Source organism: Anabrus simplex, chromosome 2, assembly GCF_040414725.1.
Source record: "Anabrus simplex isolate iqAnaSimp1 chromosome 2, ASM4041472v1, whole genome shotgun sequence".
NCBI classification, from domain to species: Eukaryota; Metazoa; Arthropoda; class Insecta; order Orthoptera; family Tettigoniidae; genus Anabrus; species Anabrus simplex.
In genome coordinates, this window is record NC_090266.1 from 222,246,057 (window position 1) to 222,270,842 (window position 24,786).

General features: G+C 38.8%; 2 pseudogenes; both read right to left on the reverse strand.

Annotated features, from left to right (window-relative positions):
• Positions 1-1,463: 1,463 nt before the first annotated feature.
• Positions 1,464-9,322, reverse strand: LOC136863496 (uncharacterized; annotated as a pseudogene).
• A 1,806-nt stretch (positions 9,323-11,128) lies between these two features.
• LOC136863497 (piggyBac transposable element-derived protein 1-like) overlaps positions 11,129-24,786 on the reverse strand; it is a 61,035-nt pseudogene continuing 47,377 nt past the window's right edge.

Consider the following 24,786-nt stretch of genomic DNA (forward strand, 5'->3'; position numbering starts at 1 on the left):
GTTTACCGGTTATTTATACCAGGATTGGCAATTTACGCATCAAAACATTGGTTGATACAGGCGCTACGGTCAGTGTGGTGTCGCAAGTTTCAATTAATGAATTAAAGTCACAAGCTCAGATACGCATTATTCCAATTTCAAGACTAAAAGTAAGAGGAATCGTGCTAGACGTAACAGCTGTATGTAAAGAGCAGGATTTACTGGATGTGAAGATTGAGAAATTAGTAATGACGCATCCTTGCATAATTCTTCAGAGGATGGAATTTAATTTGATACTTGGAGAAGGCTTTCTGGGGGAATACAAATCCAAAATTCAAAGGAGCAACTAATATTGGGCCAAACTGAAGAAAAATTTGGAGATGAGAGAATATAGACAGCTATAGCAATGGTAGGGAGGGAAGAATTTCCCGATTTTCCAACCAATTCCACTTTTCTCTACATGATTAAACTGCTCTCCATTAAGGTAACACCACGCACCAACAAGCAAATCGTCAGGCGCTATTAATATCTTCAAAGCAATCACAGTTCTATTGCGATTCGTGTCATGATTTTTCAAGCGCTAATATTCCTTGGAACACCGTAGGAAATTCTACAATGAAAGCATTCTCAGAGAAATAGTGTGTTCATCGTATACCTTCATAATATACCATTACGTAAGATATATCTTGATCCAGTACCAATGAGCCCTTCAGAAATCACCTGGCTTGTATTATTTATAATGGGGCCTGGGACTCAAAAATTATTTCGTATTTTCGTTTAATTCTTTTTTCATGATGTATGTCCTCTAATCGTTCCATCGTTGGTCGTCGGGATTTTCTTGATAAATTTACGCTCATTTTTCCGACAATCAAGTTCACTATATATATCCGCCAAGTGAATCTGTAGTTTCATCAACTAAATTCCAAGTATTAGAGTCACTAACAGGTTATCATCGCGAATTCAACTTGAGGCTTTCCTCTCCTTTTTGGTGTTTCTGGTAACAGAAGCACTTCCTTTATACATTTGGTTGGAGTTTTACTTGTACCTTCTGTGTCGCCTCTTCCTGATGAACTTCGACTAGCTTCTTCACTCACAGCATGTTGTGAGTTTGAAATGTTCAGGTTTTCATCAGAAAGGACGCTTTGGGATCTGGTGTGATTTTAGTAACTTCCTGTTCCCCTTTCTGTTTTTCATTTTGATAACATTCCCATAGTCGATATAGAAGAAAGAAATATTCTCCATGAGCATTTTTGTCACATTCCGTATAGTCTCATATTTATTCTCTCTACTCCGACTACTCGAGCAAATGTGTTGTATGGAAGAGGCTGGATTTCTAACTTTCTGCTATTGCCGCTGTTGCTGCTAATGATATTGCGGTTAGAAACATTCCTGTACAAGCACTTTGAGAAATCATTAATATTGGGGTTGCAGGGGTACAAACCGTTAACTCTGAAACCATGTTTAATAGTGTTTTCAAGGTCCATTTATTCAGGCATTTCGTTCAAGATTGGTACAAAGTCCTCTTTAGATATAGCCTTTCCACCGTTGTTTGTTTGCCAAGTGAATGCAGTATTCTTCCATTCACTTTTGAGAGGTCTGAAGGCAGCAACATCAGCAAGCTGTAATATTCGTGTAGAATTGGGATACAAAGATGTCAATGCAATTTTTAGTTCCTTTTACAGCTCGCTCAAGTAGTACGTTAAATGAGTTTTATGCCCATCAACAAGTCCAATTACTGGCCATTGGATGCTATTTTCTTGGAGGTATGGATGAAAAACGTTAGCTATGAATTCAAAGAAAACGTCAGATTTCATCCATCCATTGTCGCTTATCCCGATGCCCCATTTTTCAGGAACTTTGCTGATGACTTTGGTAAGAATTCTCTGATAAAGGTAAATTATCAATGGAGGTCACACCTTTCCACCTTTTGACAATGTGCACTTACCAGTGAGAGTAGCCTTGGCCGGACATTTCTCTACTTCGTAGACATTTTTACAGCCCGTGGGTGCAAGTACAATATCTTTCCTAGGGCATGGAACAAAATTAGTTTCATCGCAGTTAAAAACACGACTCGGATATGACAGTACATCAAATACATTTTCCTCCTTAATGAGGTCTTCTTTGGATGTGAGACTTTCCTAACTCGCTAACTTTTGAAACATATATATATAAAACTGCATTTAACTTGAAAAATCTGAATATCTGCATTTAAAATGGAAATTATGAAAATTAGCATTCATTAAATAAAATACACACTCGTCGGACCTTGTACTCACACTTACTTGTTACCTGCTTACTTACACATACGTTATTTGAAGGGCGCCAGCTGCCACTCAGTGCAGCAATAATAGAATGAGACTCTTGACTATATCTAGGGTGTGGGGTAATAAGCTTACTTTTGACAACATACCATATAAGTTCTCGGAAAAGGAGATTGGCGTTCGGTTTCCCCATTAATTTTGAGGTTAAGATATTTTACTGTAAATGAAATAAAACTATGAATTCGTTTGATAGAACAATATATATTCTTTAAATAATATATCAAAAAATAGTGAGTCTTGTTGCGATAAAACAGATGAGAATATGAAATTATGACATTGCAACTGAAAGAAACTAGGCATGAATTTGAATTCTTCTTGACCGGACATTTAACAATTTAAACGAAATATTTCCCTCACTGATTCACTTGACTGTACCTTCAACACTTTTAGTGTAATTACGACGTATTCCTTTGATCTGGTGTTTACTGTAGATGTGTCACGCCTAACTTGGCGATACATCCTTGTGACTGCTTCTTCTCCATATCATCTGACTTCTTTGTAAGTCAATATGGTATTACCTCTTGGTAGGTCCAGGGTTGCCCTCTCTGACTTCATGGTAAGCCCTTGCGTCCGTGTCTTCCACTAAGTGACGGACCAACCATTTGGCCTCACTCTCTCAATGACCAATAATTAATGGCTCACTAAGTCTTCACCATCTCTCGTTCACACTCGTTGACTGACCAACTAAGGCCTCTTGATCTAGTAGACTTCTTCACTGTACTGCATCCGTATAACTAATGACTGACGCTACAATATGCACCCACCTTTTATAGACGTTGGTTGACACAGCTACGTAATCTCCAGAAATAACAATGACATACTCCCACCTACGCGAAAGATATTACAGACAGTGGTGAAATAGCCCGGGGCGGCCGACTCCGTGAGCGCATTGCTAAATAAATACGATGACGTAGCCATGGAGTGGCGATGACTTGTCAGAATCGCCAACAATATTGCACAATGCACCAACGTCACATCCACTCTCCGATATATACAACAATTCTCACTGTACAGGTATTGAGTGTTATTCTACACATACGTATATATGCATACATCTAAGAACAATCTTGCAAGCAACAGGCATTGCAAAATTGAATTAAATAAGACTGATAATTACAATAATAGTAACAATATCACAGATAACATAATAATAATACTTACATAATAATAATAATGATGATAATAATAACAATAATAATAATAAAATACAGATAAAATCATACAATAATAAAAATACAGATATCATCTTGTAACGGGATTTGAACCGTTACAATTCGCCTCCCTCATAAATAAATCGAAGAACAAAGAATCGATTGATTTATGAACAAAATTATATATATAACACTGACACATATAAACACTTTAAATGAGTATACAACAATAATTTTCTTTTTCAACATCCATACATTTTATAAAATATCAAAGGTATGAGAATTTTTCTTGCACATTGTCATCGCAGATAACTGTCCATTGTCCCATTCTCATACAATACACAAGAGCATAGCCCTTAATTTAACACACAAAGATAATTTTCAATCAATATACAGCATTCTTCTCCTTTTTTCAACATATCAAAATATTTTGTGAAAATTCACTTATATGAGAACTTTTCTCGCATATTGTTATCGCAGTAACTGTCCAATGTCCTGTTCTCAGTTTTGTCACAGAGAACATGAAAATGTAGCACTTATTCTTCCAATACACCAATACGACACTTGGTTCACACACAAATTCATACATGTTAGTTTTATTTTGCCAGTTTCTCACAAAATTAATCATATTATTACCTCAACAAATCTCACGTGAAGTACTTATTTAAATTCCTAATGTTATATGTACCGACAATATTCCCTTACTGATCTTTTAAAGAATATGCACTTTTCCCGATACGGTTCACAATAGTGAAATATCCCTGATACAAAAGAATAGAACTTCAACATATTTCCCGCCTCTGCAGATGATGAAATGGAACTCTGAGTAGCACTCTGTCACTCAAACTGAATCAATATTTCCCTCATTGACTTACATATCTCAATAAATCACATCCTTCTTGGTAACAACAATTGAAGTATCAATACCGTGGCTGCAGGATGGTTCAATTATTCCGTAATCCAGCATAATGTTTATTTGTTCTTAGACTTCACTAGCATTTTTAAGTTGAATGGGGTACTTACCTCCCACAAATGATGAATGGTCATCTACTACAAATTTATGTTCATATACGTGTTCTTCCTCACTTAACCACTAAATACATCTCGATGCTTACCTAACATCGAACACAATTACTCCTCCTGTAATTCACTCAAATTACCTCACGTCACTGCCTCATACCGACTATCCCTCGGATACTGGTCGTACAGGCACGTAACACACCCAACAAAACATTTCCTCTCACTAGGAACAGCTTCACTTACCTCTCATATATTTCAAAGAACACACGTCACCAACACACTTACCTCAGACCATCATAATTAACACGTACTTCTTTGGTAGTTTTTTCATAGAACAAACACACACTACCTAAATTAAAGTCTATTCTACTTCCATGATTTGTAACCAAGTTAGCTCCTAAAACAACTGAATACACAAGCTTTGGTACAACAAGGCATGCTGAAACTTACAATTATCTTCTATTGACTGGTACCGCTATCTTATTTACTCACTGTGATTTACCCAACGGCTGTTATAAAATAGTACCTTCTTCACATCACAATTTCCATCGTCGGAGTTATCACCCCATTACTTACATCACATTCCCAGTATTACAAGTAATTACATCACTTTAACAGATCACTTCTTACATCTACCTTACTTCTACCATTAATTACTTCATTACCTACGACTACGGCACTACTTAAATATCTCACTTAACATTACTTAGGTCACAATCACACTATACTTAAATCTACTTTCACTATATAACTACTTATACTAAATACCTGTTCATCTACTACCTTCAGCCTGTCCACTTAACTTACCCGATTCCCTGTGAATCTGAAATACTCGGGCTCGACAACGACACCTGGATAACATTCATATTAAGACTATCATAGTCTCTCTGATAACTCAAATCCGTACGCCTCCCATCTTCCGTTTCTCTCTGATTACTCCTCTGACCTTCTCTCTCATAACTCAAATACATACGCCTCCCATCTTCCGATTCTCTCTGATTACTCTTCTGACCTTCTCTCTCATAACTCAAATACATACGCCTCCCATCTTCCGATTCTCTCCGATTACTCTTCTGACCTTCTCTCTCATAACGCAAATACATACGCCTCCCATCTTCCAATTCTCTCTGGTTACTCCTCTGACCCCTCTCACCATTGACACAACGATTAATCCTCTGCTCATCATGATCACCCCGTCTCCTCTGATACACGGCTAACATTTTTCCCTCTCTCTCTACTATACTACTTTCCCCAGCTATCATGCGCTCTCTCTCTCGCGCGCGCCCTTCCACACATTCCTTCCAAAGCCTGTCAATGAAATTTTCTCTAAATTCTCCCAAATTAGACATATTATCCCAGTACACTCGAAACCATATTTTACTTCCACCGATAAAAACATTAGACAAAATCTCCAACACATATTCCCATTCAATAACATTATTCCTCAACTTACTTGCAAATCTTTTCTCGACTACTTTTACAAATTCTGTAGTACTGAACTGTTTTCCAGAAAACTTGGTTAAATCACGATCCCTACTGAACAAACCACTCGCTACTATCATTTCTCCCGCCGTCTCACCTCTACCTTCCTGCCGTATCACTTCCTGGCAGTTTACAACTTCCTCTTCTTCTTCTTTTTCTTTTTCTGCTTCTTCCGCTGCTCTCTCAGAATTCTCTTCCACTATTCTCACTTCTTCCTTCAATTCTTCCTCTCTTTCTCTTACCTGCTGTGATAGCGTTTCCTGTTCGTTCCGTAGTTCAGTGACCTCCACAAGTTTGCTTTCGACTTGCTCATTTCTACTAATATGTTCCCCCATCTCTTCCCCAACTGCATTGCAAATCCTGTCCAATCTCTTCTCGACTACCTCATGAATTCCTTCCCGATTACTAGAACTTTTATCACTTAATTCTACGATATTCTCTGTACATATTTCTTTGACTTGCTCGGTCTGAATATGAATATTGCTCCGATTCAACTTCATTTCACCTTCTCTAAGGTCAACACACTCTTTGTTTAACTTATTTTCTAACTTGCATATTTGACTAGTTACCTCTACTATCTTAGTATCTATTTTAGAATTTAGTGATTCTCTTAACCCATCTATTTTATCATTAATCGCAATGTTACCATTAATCAATTCTTCGATTTTACTACTTAAAGAGTTAATCTGTGTATTACAATTTTCATTATTAGTACTAATTAATTTTTTCATCTCTCCCTTACTATTTTCGTTACTACTAATTATTTGTTGCACTCGTTTATTACTATTTTCGCTACTAATATCAATCTTTTCCTCCATTCTTTTCTGACTATTTTCACTACTAGTATCAATCTTTTCATCCATTCTACTACTTATCTGTTTGCTTAGATTTTCGCTAAACTCGGTCATTTTGGCCATCCACAAATTCAAAAGCTCTTGGTTCATTCCCCCCGCGATTTCCTTTTGAGTTTCAGTGTGCTTCTCTATTTCTGCACTTTCCTGAATTAACTCAGAAGCGTCCATCGTATTCACCTGTTCCCTACTCTGAATTTCACCTTGGATGTCCGCAGAAACAATGACCTCGTCGTCACATGACTTGTTATTGTCTTCCTTGTCCATCTTTGGTTCACTATTGATACTACGCGATCTCAAATTAATTTCCCTCTTCAAATCCCTTGACATATCCCCAAAATACAAATATATATCATAAACTTACACTCCTGACATTTACCGATAATGATTCCGTTGGCTTAAATTGTGCATACTCCTCCCAGAATGAACCTATGATATGCTGTCATTCAGAACAAATTCTGAATTTCTTCGTGCACCACGTTGCGGAGCCAAACTGAGACTTTCCTAACTCGCTGACTAACTTGTGAAACATATATATAAAACTGCATTTAACTTGAAAAATCTGAATATCTGCATTTAAAATGGAAATTATGAAAATTAGCATTCATTAAATAAAATACACACTCGTCGGACCTTGTACTCACACTTACTTGTTACCTGCTTACTTACACATACGTTATTTGAAGGGCGCCAGCTGCCACTCAGTGCAGCAATAATAGAATGAGACTCTTGACTATCTCTAGGGTGTGGGGTAATAAGCTTACTTTTGACAACATACCATATACGTTCTGGGAAAAGGAGATTGGCGTTCGGTTTCCCCATTAATTTTTAGGTTAAGATATTTTACTTTCATTGAAATAAAACTATGAATTCGTTTGATAGAACAATATATATTCTTTAAATAATATATCAAAAAATAGTGAGTCTTGTTGCGATAAAACAGATGAGAATATGAAATTATGTCATTGCAACTGAAAGAAACTAGGCACGAATTTGAATTCTTCTTGACCGGACATTTAACAATTTATACGAAATATTTCCCTCACTGATTCACTTGACTGTACCTTCAACACTTTTAGTGTAATTACGACGTATTCCTTTGATCTGGTGTTTACTGTAGATGTGTCACGCCTAACTTGGTGATACATCCTTGTGACTGCTTCTTCTCCATATCATCTGACTTCTTTGTAAGTCAATATGGTATTACCTCTTGGTAGGTCCAGGGTTGCCCTCGCTGACTTCATGGTAAGCCCTTGCGTCCGTGTCTTCCACTTAGTGACGGACCAACCATTTGGCCTCACTCTCTCAATGACCAATAATTAATGGCTCACTAAGTCTTCACCATCTCTCGTTCACACTCGTTGACTGACCAACTAAGGCCTCTTGATCTAGTAGACTTCTTCACTGTACTGCATCCGTATAACTAATGACTGACGCTACAATATGCACCCACCTTTTATAGACGTTGGTTGACACAGCTACGTAATCTCCAGAAATAACAATGACATACTCCCACCTACGCGAAAGATATTACAGACAGTGGTGAAATAGCCCGGGGCGGCCGACTCCGTGAGCGCATTGCTAAATAAATACGATGACGTAGCCATGGAGTGGCGATGACTTGGCAGAATCGCCAACAATATTGCACAATGCACCAACGTCACATCCAATCTCCGATATATACAACAATTCTCACTGTACAGGTATTGAGTGTTATTCTACACATACGTATATATGCATACATCTAAGTACAATCTTGCAAGCAACAGGCATTGCAAAATTGAATTAAATAAGACTGATAATTACAATAATAGTAACAATATCATAGATAACATAATAATAATACTTACATAATAATAATAATGATGATAATAATAACAATGATAATAATAACAATAATAATAATAATAAAATACAGATAAAATCATACAATAATAAAAATACAGATATCATCTTGTAACGGGATTTGAACCGTTACAGATGTAAACCACCCTCTCAGGTCGTGTTCACTTACACAAGTACTTGCAGCAGTTACACCCTCGGGTGTTCTTTCAGAAACTTGCGGTTGCCTCTTTAGAATGGCAGAATACCATTTGTTACCAGGCGTGTCATCTTTAAAAGGATTAGGACGTTTATTCTTATGAAGGAGTTCTCGCGCGCTTGCTTCAATATCTTGTTTTCGCCGTGGGAATCCCTTACGCGCACATTCAAAGATCCAACTGAAAAGATAATTAAGAATATTGTCAGAAATAATTAATTGGCTTGTAAATTGTCAACGAGTCAAGCTATGGGGGTACCAGTATTCACCGAATAAGGGTGCTTTCCTCCTCTTTGCTCAATATAGGCGCTTACCCATGGGATGTTTTGGTATATTCATTACTCTACCGAAATTGCAATGTTGATCTGGGATCCCGTACATTCGGGACGCTTCTTTGAATGAGATGCCTTTCGTAACTTCTTGGAGTGGTTTCTGAAGGCTTTCTTCATTGTATGAATCTTTTCGCCTAGGACCCACATTTCGTTCAGTTTACTTCTATAATGAAGAAAGAGATGCAGAAAAATATAAAAATGAATGCCAATTATTGGTTAATAATTTTCCAGTTATCATCTGAAAATGCTGTTTTACAGATAGATTTATTTCCCATTCTTATCAAGATTAAAATGAATTTCACTTCGAAAGTGAATCAATGCAAAATGCCAGTTGTTGGCACCTGGTGCCAATTATTAGAATTACAGGTTTTGCAAAATCCAGTTATTGGCACAGATTAAAGTTCTACACTTTTGAGGATAAAATGTTTGAATTTATTCCACTGTATTTCATAACCATGGTACCATAATTTTGAAATAGGTAATGTCCACACAATTAAAACACTTAATATATGGCAGTATTTCTTAACTTATCTCTTAGAAAATCATTTCTTGTACAGGGAACACAACAATTAACTTGATATCAGCTTCCTGCCAAACCAGTTCCAGAAGGTGTTGAAACAAATAAAGCGTTGCAGCGAAAACCAATCTCTTCATTTGTTTTTAAAATAGCAGTAACCAACTTAACAATTTCCTTACTACACAATGTTTCTTAGGAGGGTGCCATTTACTGGAGGAATGCCAATAATAGGGTCGTTTACCCTCTATTCATTTTATAACCAACGTTGGAGCCCTTTCATTAACCATTCCGCTAATTATCTCATAATTATATAGTCATATGCATTCCTTTGCATTCTACTGGTGTGTATACTGTATATCGAGGCTCACAAATCCCACGATTACTGACCTTACCAGCTATAATTTCTGTGATATATATATATATGTACTGTATTTCTCGACGAAGACTACCTTCATAAAAGTGAGAATTGTACAACAACACGTGGGTGTCCTTTCTTGTGAGACCTGAAATCGACCAAGATCGTCTTTATGAAGGCCTGTCCCTGCTTGCACGAGGTAAGCGAATCCCTAGTGTCCACCCCATCCTGCCATAAAACTGTCTGTTTTATTTGCTGCTGCTAGGTCAGACTTTAAAGCTGTTCTTCCTCACACCTGTTCGACATTCATTTATCCTTGCTAACACGAGTTTATTTCCTCAGCTGAACGTGGAGAAATACTTAAGAATTCTTCCTACACAAACTGATACACTTTGTAATGTCACATGATTAAACAATCTCCAGACGTTAGAGATTGGGTAACACGGCTTTTGTTCAACGAGGATTCTGAACCAAACGAACCGAATGAATATCGCCAGCCGATTTTAAAAATGAACGAAATATATGTTGAATTCTTAACTCATAAACTGTTCATAGAGAAGACTTACCTGATGCTTTCTTTATCTCCGCGATTTTCCGGCACGGACAAATCACATCCCAGCGCCACGAACAAATTCAAATGAGTAGACGATGACTTCCTATTAATTAGGACTGACCAATTTATAAGAGACTTATAACCGCAACGGTTATTTGTGCAGTGTAAATAATAATTTATAAATATTTCTTTCCTGGTCAGCGCGGATTTTGCACGTGTCCTTTAAGGGTTTATCGTATGTGTGTTTTGCTTTTTATATTTTGACAACAGTGATTTTCGTTGTTGTGCCACAAGCGACCAAGTCTAAAGAGAGCCGGCTCAGCGGTTACTGTCATTGGCCGCTACGTCGCTGGTGATCTCGAACGTTGTGGAAAGTACATTAAATTTTGAACCGAGACCCTTCTGTCTCCAAAGGCTCCCCCGGGCTTCTGTTTCCCGACGTATCACGAAGAGTCGCCCATGTACCCACATAAGGCAGGCGAGACTGACGGTGCGGTATAGTTGAGCTCATTCAGTGAGTTGAGTGCAGTCAGTCTGAGTGCGGGTGTGTGTCGCTGTGGGCAGTCACAACCTGAAGTTCAGGAGGCAGTCTGTAGAGTGCTCTGTCCGTGGAACTGAGTGTTCTTGCCTTCTGTGTCTCTGTCGCTGTGTTATGTCTCTTTAGCTGGCTGCAGTGAGCGAGCGTCGTGTCTCTTGAGCAGCGTGGAGGAGAATTCTGCTTCTCGGCATGGGAGAGTGAACGAAGTTCTCCTGGAGTACGGACGACGTACGTCTTACCGAATTGTGAGACAGTCGTGTGTGGGCTGTGAGCTGAAGAATGTGATAGCGGCAACAAGAGTAGCTGTGTGACTGAGTGATACTGTAACTGTTAGTGAACAAAGACCTAAGTGTGAATGAACACTTAGGACACAGAGAGAGCGCGAACTGCGTTATTTGTGAATTCTGTATTGTATCGTGTAAGTTGTGGTGCTGGTATGCCTGTGTGTTAGTTTGTAATATTAAGTAGTTAGATAATACATTTTAGAAGTTAAGTGCAACAAGTAGTGTATTCATTAATGTACCCCGCCAACAAGTAACAATATTTTTATTTGACTCTTGCTTATAGCGATGGCAGCAGAAATTCGTGCTTCAACATAAACAAGTTTCCTGGACATGGGGAGTTTTGGAAATGAAGCTCACAACAATAATTTATCAGGTGGGAATCTCTGCAGTCGCTCTGCGTGGTCTGAGTTTACAATTTTTGTCACATTCAAATGACGATGGGAGTGAAGTAGTACTGTATTCGTGCAAATATTCGACCAATAGCTTTTGACAGATCTTGGATATTCACGAATCCTTGATACCAAAGGAGTAACGTTTGCAATTAAACTGCGATTTAAGACGTAGTCGGTCCTCCTTTCGAAGCATTTCAAGGGATACTTCGGCCACAGACCTCTTCTAAAATGACATAATATTAGTAATAATGTTATTGGCTTAACGTCCCACTAACTACCTATTTACGTTTTTAGGTGACGCCGGGGTGCCGGAATTTATTCCCACTGCAATTCTTTTACGTACCAGTAAATCTACCGACACGAGGCTGACCTATTTGAGGACATTCAAATACCACCGGACTGAGCCAGGATGGAATCTGCCAAGTTGGGTTCAGAAGGCTAGCGCCTCAACCGTCTGAGCCACTCAGCCCAGCACATAACTTTAGTTGTCCCAGTGTTCTCCAGATGAAAATTACCCGCTAGAGGGTAGGTCATTATACTAATTCCAATTGTCTTGATAAACTTTATCACGGCCTGAGTTTTTTATATGCCTGTGCAAAAATAATAATGACTGCGTGTTTGTAGTGGAGACACAATGGATTTGTCGAAATGCTATTTCATGTACGATAGTTTACTTGTGCGTCCAACTGGGCTGGTTAGCTTAGGGTGTTGCAGCACGGTCAGTTATGGTCGCTATTTCGGTACTCGGGAGACAGGTGGTTTCGAATACCCCGTCGTGGTCGGCCATCCTCGGAATTGTTTTCCGTCTTTCCCGTTTCAACTCCTGCTAAATGACGGATGGTACTTTTCTCAAGGCCACGTCCATTTTCTTCCCATTCCTAGCCCGTAATCACTTCTGTACCTATAGAAAACAGCGGTTCATGCTGTTCACCCTCAGAGGTGTAGCAGGAAAAGCAGCTACAGAACTGGCGAGGCGAAGATATCCTCGGACACTGCCGGTAATAAAGTCACACATCAAAAAATTTAAAGTTAAGTAGGCCTACCTGTGGACCGCCACCCTCACTTAGTTTTACGACAAGATGCCCTTCCCGGCGCCAATTGCACAAAATGGCGGCTATACACAGCTTCTTATGAGACGGCCTAGAGGCGCTTGCGCGAAATGGCGGCTGCTCTTTTGAGACGGCCTAGGGGCGCTTGCGCAAGATGGCGGCAGCTCTTATGAGCGGCCTAGGGGCGATAGCGCAAGATGGCGGCTACACACGGCCTCTTATGGAGAAAGATGCCGGCCATGGGCGCTTGATGGCGGCTGCTTTTATGAGAAGGCCTAGGGGCGATTGCTCAAGATGGCGGCTATACATAAGCCCTTATAGAAAAGGATTCCGGCCACGGCGATTGCACAATATGGCGGCTATACATAGGTTCTTATGGAGAAAGTTGACGGCCATGGGGCGATTGCGCAAGAAGGCGGCTATGCACGGCTTCTTATAGAGAAAGATGCCGGGCATGGGCGATTGCACAAGATGGCGGCTACACATATGCTCTTATGGAGAAAGATGACGGCCGTGGGCGCTTGCGCAAGGTGGTGGCTGTACATAGACTCTTAAGGAGAAGGATGTCGGCCATGGGCGACTGCATAAGATGGCGGCTATACATGGGCTCTTATGGAGATAATTGACGGCCATGGGCGCTTGCGCAAGATGGCGGCTATACATAGGCTCTTATCAAGAGGCTTAGGGGCGCTGACGTAAGATAGCGGCTGCTCTTATGAGGCAGCCTAGGGGTGCTTGCGCAAGATGACATCTATACATGAGCTTTTATAGAGAAAGATGCCGACTATGGGCGATTTCGCATGATGGTGGCTATACATAGGCTCTTATAGAGAAAGATGATGGCTATGGACGATTGCACGAGATGGAGGCTCTACATGGGCTCTTATGAGAACGCCTTGTGCTACAAGAAATACATTGGTTACATTTAAGCTGCTTGCAGTCGAACAAATTATCGGATAAACATGTAACTTGAAATTTCGTGTCAGAAATATACTATTTGAATCTGTTGACGTGGCTTATAAGCATGTAGCTCACGCGGAAAGTGAAATTAAACAGAACGCCTAGTGCTATAAGAAATACATTGGTTACATTTAAGCACCTAGCAGTCGAACAAATTATCGGATACACATGTAACTTGAAATTTCGGTTCAGATGTATACTTTTTGAATCTGTTGGCATGGGTTATAAGCATGTAGCTCATGCGGAAAGTGAAATGAAACATTTCGCGTTGCGCTATAAGAAATACATTGCTTATATTTAAGCCCCTAACAGTCGAACAAAGTATCGTATAAACATGTAAAATGGAATATCGGTTCGGAAACATATTATTTCAATCTGTTGGTATAGGTTATAAGCTTGTACCTCATACTGGAGCGAAATTAAACAGAACAGATCCTAGCAGTCGAACAAAGTATCGGGTAAACATGTAACTTGACATTTCGGTTCGGAAGTATACTATTTGAATCTGTTGGCATGGGTTATAAGCGTGTAGCTCTTGCAGGAAGTGAAATAAACAGCTTGCGCAGCACTATAAGAAATACATTGCTTACATTTAAGACACAGCCGCCCTCTTCTTCCTCCTCTTTATTCGTACAGCAAAAGGGTAAAAGGGCACGGGACACAACCGCTCTCCTCCTCATCCGTATAGCAAAAGGCAACTCTCGGCTGTACATAGACTCTTATAGACTCCTCCTCCTCCGACGGGACGTAAGAGAGCAGAGAAAACATGTTGACTATTGAACAGAAAACTTATAACACAATAGTTACTGTGCTATATGTTTTTATTTGACAAGACAAGTTACAATTAGCACACACTAGAATTGATTGTAGAACAAGACGAAACATGTTTACGATTAGTGATTACAACAGAAAAACCTAATAACGCAAAAGATTATGAGATTTGAAATCTGCATTATAAGGTTAATCTCTCTGTTGATACAAACGCACTTCTATGCAATCAGCGCGCACACATAGAATTGCAAATATTATATATCTCTATCCGTCGTACTTTTTCTTAATCACTGCAGATAAAATGATTTTACTACTTAGCAGGGGATACTATGGAAAATCTTTGGCCTAAGGAGGTGGATTTTTGCGGGATTCGAACACATGCAACAGAAAAAATAATGAATAGATTTCGAACTCTGATTTTGTTACAATAGAAAAGCATGTATTCAAACCCTGTTCTATTATCGCACACACCATATAGAAAGAAGATATTATAGGATTCGAACTTAGATCCCAGGTGGGAGAGGAATTGATATACTTCCTCTTAAATCAATGATCACTACTACTATGCAGAAAAAATAACGCAAGACAATACTAGTTTCTGCAACTATATCTTCTGTCGATATTCATATTAGAATTTTAAAACATCTAAACAGCCTATACTTACTATCTTATTGTAATCCCGGGAATCGAACACGTGATTACTTAATTGTGCAACGATAACGCTGAAATCATTGACAGAAGGGCAACTCCAAGTAAGCGGAACGATAGAAATAGAGGATAGATGTACTTCCTTATAAAAGCTATAAGCTACTAGGAATCGAAACCCCAGCCACATAGTAGGACGGTATCTACATTTACAACAGATGTTTAGAACACACAATGTTTAAAATAGATCTACGAAATACAGAATTAAACGTTATATTTCTCTTAAAACAATAATCATTAATACCATGATTAACATTACAGTTTGAACCGACTATCTGACGATATGGAGGCTAACACGTCACCAACCTTACAGTCCAAAGTTGATTACAGCTAAGATACAACTATTATTTGCCTGGTGTGAAAATGAGAAACTACGGAAACGCAACTTCAGAGTGCGGTTCGAACCTGCCAGCTCCAAGCTGATAGCTGCATGCAGTAGCATGTGAATAAACGGTAAAACAATAATCACTGCATACTATTACTCTGCATCGTAAAACTACACACGCATACACAAGATGCATCCGGTTATCCAAGGCGTTGACGTGTAAATTATTAACTCTGCACGGTAGAAACGGACACACTTATCTGAGATTAACAATACCTACATACTGAAAGGGAAAAGAACAGATCTGCATTTAGTACACAGTACATTCAAGGTAAATATATGCATGCAGCGAGCTGACCGGCTCGCGAATGGAAATAAGCGTTAAATTACTAATGACACAGCAATGTGTGTCGACTGCATGTCGTGGCTTACAGAGGAGTATTGTACCGAGTTAAGATTACGTAGATTCTAAAGTGCCCGCCAGCAGATACATAATGGGGCAACAGTGAATTTAACCCCCGTCAAAATGGCAGCAGTGAGGTTAGCGGTATTGTGTTGTTAAAAATTCTACGCCCACGTGGTTAAAGATGACAGCTGTCATCTTGACAGGTGTCAAAAAAGCAGGTGGATTTTAAACTCGGCGCCACTACGTGCATATGGTGGCAGCAATGATGTTTAGGGCCGTGAAGATGTCGGCAGTGAGGTTAGTGATGCTCTATTGTCCTTAAAAGTGAGGTAGTCCGTTAAGTTGACAGCTGACAAAAAAGCACGTGGCTCTGTTTACAAACAAGAGGACGTGGCCGTGACGTCACGGTCACGTGGCATACTGCGTCAGCACACGAAATTCAAAATCCATGCCCATGCCGTTAGAACTTGTCAAAAAGCATGCAGATTTTAAATTTCGTGCACAGAAAAATGAACACTACGAAAATTATTTTGATGGACTGCATATTAATGTGTGGTTGGTAGGCGTGACCATTCTTAACGAATATAATGGGTAGGAAGAGCGTTGGGACATACGAGGTCTTAGAAGTAAGTCGTCGAAGTGTAGGCTATACAATATAAATGTAGCCTACATAGTGTCCATGATACTTAAGTCTATATGGTTTGACACCGTGGTTAGGTGGTTCGAGTCCCTTTGGTCGGAAAATGTCACCATCATAATGTTGGCTGGGAGCGTAGGAGAGGTGGTGGTAGACAATTTCTAACCACTAGATTGCGAGCCAAAGGCCTGGATTCAATTCCAAACCTCTCCGCGGTGTTCAGATGGAGTGAGGACATACGACGCTGTTGATAGTGATTCGTCCGTCTGATGGTGACATTAAGTCTTGAGCAGACCCCTTGATGATATTCGACAGGAGTAGCGCATGGGCCGGCACCTGGTTTCATCCTCTCCCTTCCTGCTATCAGATATCAAATTATCAGTTTCATACCATTAACTCCTCTGTTGAAGTTGACGTCAGGAAGAGCATCCGGTCGTAAAACTCTCAACGAAGGTACATCTCAGATCATACCAGATCCCGCAGAGGAATGGGGCAACGATTGGATACACAAATATATATATATCATTACATATAATAATCTTAAGTGATTTAGTACTTGCTAGTTAAATTCATATAGAAAAGCTTGGAATTAATCGCGGATTCATAAAGTTAACATAACCTACATATAATTCACCTCATAATTAAATAGAAATGCAAATGGAATTGTTTTGTATTTTGTTTTACAAATGTGTAACAATGTACATGTTACAATATAACAGATGAATGAGTGAAAAATAAATATAAAATGTGTATAAGTTTATTATAGTCATGTCCCGAGTAGTTGGCTCAGGACTGTAGTCAGATTTTCAATATACTGCTGGTTATAATATCAAATACTGCGAAAAATCTACCTTTAAATGGATCGTATTTTATGGAGCCATGTCGTGTTACCGGATATCTTGGTATCCTCCAGGTTACATTTCACTCACATATTTGGAATTTGTTATTATTCTGAAAACTAACAACACAGGTTAAAGCCATATTTTTGTGGACTGCGGGTCATTATAACCCGACAGAAGAGAAACAAATCACTGAAGGAGTTGAGTATTTCATTTGTTTGCTGTGACATAAATTTGTAGACTATGATTATCATTGTTCCGTTTAACATGCCAATGGTAGCATGTTTTGAATGTTCGCTCCAATCTACTCTATAACAAATTATTGAATTTCGAAAACATTTATTTCGTATTAATCATTCCATATGACAAACGGCGCGCATGTTTCAATGCGGAATGTTTCATACATGTTGCACCAAACAAAAAATGAATGTTTTTAAAGCTTGCTTATGGACGAAAGCAGTTGATACGTAAATCAGTTTTGGCTCGTATACTATAGGCTAGTTAAGAACTATACAAATGTATTTATAATATTTTCCCCCTTTTGTTGTTGTTTTGGTAATTACTCAATAGACTGGTTTGATGCAGCTCTCCATGCCAGCCTATCATTTGCTAACCTTTCCATTTGTACGTAACTACTATATCCTATATCTACTCCAATATGTTTATTATGTTTATACCTTGGTCTACCCTTAACGCCTACACTTCCCTCAGAAACTAAGTAAACAAATCCTGGCAGTCCTAAGATGTATCCTATCATCCGAGCTCCTCCTGTGAAATTTCGCCAAATCCCTCTCCTCTAACCAATTCACTTCACTATCTCGTCATTCGTGATTCGATCTCAGACACACAGGTTGCCCGTGGGTTTCAAATAGAAAGACCGGCACCAGGCGAACTGAGTAGGTCCTCTAACACTCTTGGCACTAAAACCCATACGACAAATAACCTTCCGCATTCTTCCGTAAAACTACATTTTAAAAGATTCTATTCTCTTTCTTTCTGAGCTATTTATCCAGGTTTCAGTTCCATACAATGCTACGCTCCAGATGAATTTCTTCAAGAAACCCTTTCTAATTCCTATAACTTTTACTTTAAATTGTCCAGATTCCATCTTCTTGCATTCCTCTATTCAATTTCTTCATATTAAGTCGGCATTTAATGGCCACCAAGTTGTGGTCAGACCAACGTCTGCTTATGCAATTTAACACCTGATTTCTGAATCTGTGACCAATCGTAATGCAATCTATTTGATACTTTCCAGTATCTCCAAGTCGAGTCTACGTATGCAGCCGTCCCTTGTGGTATTTGAAACAAGTATTATCAAGGACTAAGTTAACTGGTGCAGAATTTTTTCACCCGACTTCCTCTTTATTCCCTTTGTCCCTGCCCAAATTCCTGCTACATTACCTCCTCCTTGGCCTACCACTGTATTCCAGTCGCTCATCGCAGTTAGATTTTAATCTCCTTTTATATATTGTGTTAAATCTTACATATTTTCATATTTTCTTCCGATTTCTTAATCATCTGCTGGACTAATAGGCATGCAGACCAACAATAGTGTGGTGGGTATTAACTTGGTGTCCATCTGGACAACAATAATCCGTTCACTATGCTTCATACATTTTCTTATTCATCAATCAAACAACTCCCGACTTTCTCTGTTTGAATTTGTATTGATAATTCTGTCGTCGCCTGACCAAAAATCCTGCTCTTACTGGCATCGTACTTCACTTATACCAACTATATCTAATTTTAGTCTATCCATTTCCTTTTTCAGATTCTCTAACCTTCCACAACGATTAAAAATTCTAACATTCTACGCTCCCACTCTCAGAATATCAGAACTAATCTTCCTGACGATTGCTACCTCTCGTGTAGTCCACACCCAGAGATCTGAATGTGGAACTATTACACCTCCGGTGTATTTTACCCGGGAGGAAGCAATCATCAGAACATCATTCATTCATACAGAGAGAGAGCTGCATGTCCTCGCGAGTTAGTTACGGCTGTAGTTTTCCATTGCTTTCAGCTGTGTAGTAATGTCAACATCACTAACTTGTAAGTCGAATCAGTCAATCATCCGGACGGTTTCCCTTGCAGCTTCCGAATTTCAGCTACCTCCCTTTCGCTGAACCAATCATCTCTAGTCTGACACCCATCCGATACGTTGCACCATCGTCCTGGCTATTTGTTTTACTGGGACGCACAAGCTTCCTCACCGCAGTGGGATAATTCGATTCACATGGGAGATTTCTTCCCGTACAAACTACAATTTCTCCAAGTAACGCGTAACATTACCATTGAATAGGAAATTCAAAGACCTTGTTTTCCAAATACGTGCAGATAGCTGTAGAGTGTTTGATATCCAAAACTAACGAAGAATAATTATTACCTATTGTAAGCCTCCGTAGTGTAGCGATTAGCGCTGTTAGCTGCTGGTCCTGGTACTGCCAGAGATTTAAGAATGGCTGGAGTGCTGGTATCTGGTTTAAATGGTACATGTTGCTCACATCCATTGCATATTAATAAATAATAATGCCATTGTTTTTATGTGCACACTAACTACAGTACTTTTACGGTTTTCGGAGACACCGAGGTATCGCAATTTTGTCCCGCAGTAAATCTAATGACAAGAGGCTGACGTATTTGAGTAGCTTCAAATACCAACGGACTGAATCAGGATCAAACCTGCCAAGTTGAGTTCAGAAGGCCAGCGCCTAAACCGTCTGAGCCACTCAGCCCGGCATCTCTATTAGAGGTGTGCTCGAGAAGAGGAGTGTCACCTCGGGACGAGTGCACGAGTTTATTTTATTTTGCTGTTATGTACTGAATTTTGATGTGTGATTGGGAATTATTTGTAATATTTTATGCATGCTCTCTAACCGTATTATAATATTCCGTCAGTAAGGGGCCGATGACCTTAGATATTAGGCCCGTTTAAACAACGAGCATAATCGTCATCATCATCCATATTCCGTCATACTCTTGTCTCTTCCCCATATTTATGGGTAGTGACAAATTTTCTTACCATTTGTAGTTCTTCAATTATTGCAATCAGAATTTTTGAGTGAAGCCAGCCTGTTTTAACTCTCTCTCTCTCTCTCTCTCTCTCTCTCTCTCTCTCTCTCTCTCACACACACACACACACACACACACACACACACACACACACACACACAAACACAAACAGACACAGACACAGACACACACACCCTCCGCGTATTAAAAGACCGATGCAATATGAGGTTTCAACTAGAGACCGCTTGGGAATTTAAACTACCAGAATGAGGCGATAATCTCTATTCACATTCAATATACTAAATAATAGGTTTCCTCTATATGCCTCTAATATTTAAAACCGAATACCTTCGCTTCTTTTAGTGCGAATGAGTGAAGTATAAGGGGGCAATGTTATGCATCGAGTCACGAAGTGCCATTTATGAGTTTTTTCTATTCTAATGCCTCCTTCTAGCCTAAACTTTGAATTATCACATACAATTAATTAATCCTTTTACAGTTAGTCCTATGTCTCAAATAGCGCTTCGGACCAAACGCTAATTTTGGTATTATAGGACCTAAGTACCATACAGCATCAAGTGGCTATGGACAACGTTCCTGTTTCATAATTTGTATCAACCGATCAAGCCAAATTAACATGTTTCATAGTCACTTGATGCGTACTGTTGATGTGCGAGTTCAGATTTCGCTCCTCGTATTGTATATTGCTTTTTATTGTTATTTGGTTATTGTAGACCAAATTTAAATCGTTGTTATTCTGGTGTGTATCAACAGCGTACCTCAGTGGAAAGTGCTGCAAATGTACAAAAACTGTTTTTACTAGGAAATACACTGTTTGTGTAAAACAAATATTCTTGCACATCTTTTAGCGAAACTTTATTATCTGAAGAAGTAAAATCCATTTATCTTATAAACGTCCAAATATCTACAAGGTATCTAAGATAATGGAGGAATTGAAGAAGGGAGGAACGCGATGCCAGTTCAAGAAATTGAAGATGTTGTGCAGCACATCAAGAATTTTCAGAAATGTAAATCTCACTGCAGGAGAGAGAGAGAGAGGAAAAATCGCAAAAATCTGGCACCTGATACTGCATATTTTTCCATGTATGAATTATGCAAAGAGGAATATTCATATTCTGTTTCACTTGCGACTTGTAAAAAAATAATCTTAACCAAATTTATTTAAAAAGTAAAGTATGAACAAAGATACGAGCAATACGTGCGGCACTCTGGGGATTCGTATCAAGAATTCCAAAAGCGACAGTGAAGAACAGATTTATGTAAAGTAGAATAATGTTAATCTCTCAGAATCAGAATGTTTTCGGGTTCTTATAACTGCTGACATACAAGCAGCCAAAGATGATGATAATGAATTACAAGTGCTTACTTTTGGTCTGTATAAAAGTAGTTTACTACCACGAATTACAATAAATGTAGTTCTGTACAAGTTACAGCTGTGGCTCTATAACTTAGGAATCGTAACGGCAAAATGGTGAAGGATATTGCTACTTGTCTCTTGAAGGTGAGGCATTTAGAGAAGTCCAAGAAGAGGGGTGCTGCTTATACAAGCATCTGATGAGTAATGTACATCTATTGACAGAAATTATCCTGTGGTCTGAATCCAGTGTAGGGCAGAACCGTAACATTAATTTGTTCCTATTATTGGAAACAGTTCTGGAACAGCATCCTTCGATTGTACGGATTACTCAGCAATTCCTAATACCAAGTCACAGCTTCCTTCCAAAAGACAGTGATTTTAGTGATATTTGGTGTTTGCTGAAATTTTATCGGCACATGTATACTTCTGATGACTACATTCCACACATAGTACGCTGTAGGAAAAAGAATCCTCTCAAGGTTAAGAGAATGTACGGTGTAATGAATTCCAGGAAAAATGATCAGCAACAGGAACATAAATGCAATGAATGTGAAAGTAAGTTGGCTTCAGGTGACATAATTTGAGGTGAAAATATGTCAAACCCAACAGTACATTCTTCAGAACGGGCTTTGATACAAACAGCATAGACTTGAACATCTGGAAACCTAGACCCGGTCGTCATTCGTAAATTAAAAATGCTTCCATGCTTCCTATTTGGTCACACGGTAAGCCTGCAGAACAAGTTGTAACGCCTCCAGTCGCTCATGAAGGTTAGACCAAATGACGTGAAACATTTTTGGAAGAATCGCAAGTGTCCATCAGGAGACGGGTTTGACTGTGTGGCTATTGACTTTCATAGTGTAAACTGAAAAGATTTATCAGACCACTACGAATTCTTGTCAGTCAAACTTCATACATATGCTTTTGGTTTGCATTTGCAATAGGATATGTCTTTTCCATTTGCTCAAATCCTTAAAACTAGAGGGCTGAGCGGCAGGCTTAATTTAATAAGAAGTGAGTGACTTAAAACCGTGCAGAAGTATTTTAGTTGTTCTTCTTGGTATAACAATGAAAACTCACTAAATCGATATTAATGAATACATAAAACTAAATCATGTTCGAAGAAACAATTAAGTATTATGAAAACATTTGCGATTTTGAATGTATTTTCTTTTCTTTGCAGATCGCTTTACATCGCACCGACACAGATAAGTCTTATAGTGACGATGGGATAGAAAAAGGCTAGGAGCGGGAAGGAAAACCAACTTGAGGGTTGCCCATATTGGGGTTCGAAATTGTAACCCCCTTTTACAGAGGAGCGCACATAATATAAGGTACATATAAAACAAGTAATGAAGTAATAATCAAAAAATAACAAACCTGAAGGAACAACGTCAGCGCATGATACACCAAGAAAAACATTTAAAAATTTCAACAACATACACATGGCTACGCAGGGTTACCAACATGACAACTAGAGAAAGAATGTATGGGAAGCAGCCCGGGAAACCCTACAGACGACGAGATCTTACGTGACGTTGTAGGGAAAGAAACGTGAGAGCATTAACCCTTTAGTCTGGTTTACTCACAATAAAGAATTATAACAAGGTATAAAACACCAATTAAATAGATAATATTATCAATTAAGAACGAGGTTAAATTGAATCACGTAGTACCAATCAGTGGTTCTTCAGAAAACCAAATGGCAACACAATATTACGACTACATTTAAGAAGGTGAGTATAACTTCGATAATGAAATTTACAAGGAAAATTTAACAAGAAATATGACATAATTACAACCATCATATAAGGCAAATAGAAAAGAGTTAACAAGCAAAGTATCAACGGAAATCTGAATTTAGCGCAGAGGCCTTTAGAGGTGCAATACACATAAGCGAGGAACACATAGCTCAACAGGTGTACACACAATTGACGCTGCATTACTGGAGGCAACCCGAATGGAAAAATTAAAATTTACATTTACACAAAAGGTTAATAAAAGGAGTTGCCTCCAAAACAAAGGATATACCTATCTGACGAACTAATGCATTACAAAACCAGAACGGTGAAAACCAGGGTCTAAGGTAAACTCCGAACAAATGAATTTACATATTAATTTAACATTTGACAAAAGAAGACATGCTTACCCCTGGATGACTGGAGCCGCTGAGCGGACCACCTTACAAGGTGCGTCCGATCGTTAAGATGTACGAAAACCAAAGACGCGGAACAGAGCCCCGCTACTACCGAGTAGCCAAAGGCCGGAAATTGAGAAACACTCAAACAGGCAATCAGGGAAGCTACCTATGATTCGACCCGAAGTTTTACCAATACAAATTAATGTTATTTTCGCCAATACCATTACAGCACCATATATGGTAATGTGGGAAACATATTCTAGAGGATTTCGATTGCGAAACTCAGTGATATCGTGATCGAAGCCTCCACGTGGCAACTACAGGTTGATACAAAAATGGGTTACAACATGTACACTACTGGAGATCTCCAATATCAAAATCAATGTGTCTTTTTCTTTTAACACTCCTTTGTTAAATAGATAAATACAATTGTCTCTTCTGTGGGTCCTGAAAATTCTTTAAATCCACAAAATTTCACAACAAATAAAACACATAAAAAATACATAAATGAACAGCAACAAATAAACCCAAATATTTATTGAATTCTTCAAAAATGTTTTAGAGTTCCCTAGTTTCCTTCCACGTTATTGATTTCTCATCACCGGCGACATCCTCCACCGCCGAATTTCGAGCTCTGCTTGATAATAAATTTTTAAAACACTTTACATTAAATGGCGGTTTTAACTTGAGGTCTGAATTTTGTGAGAAAACACTTATACCAACACATATCACCCACATCTTGATGCGA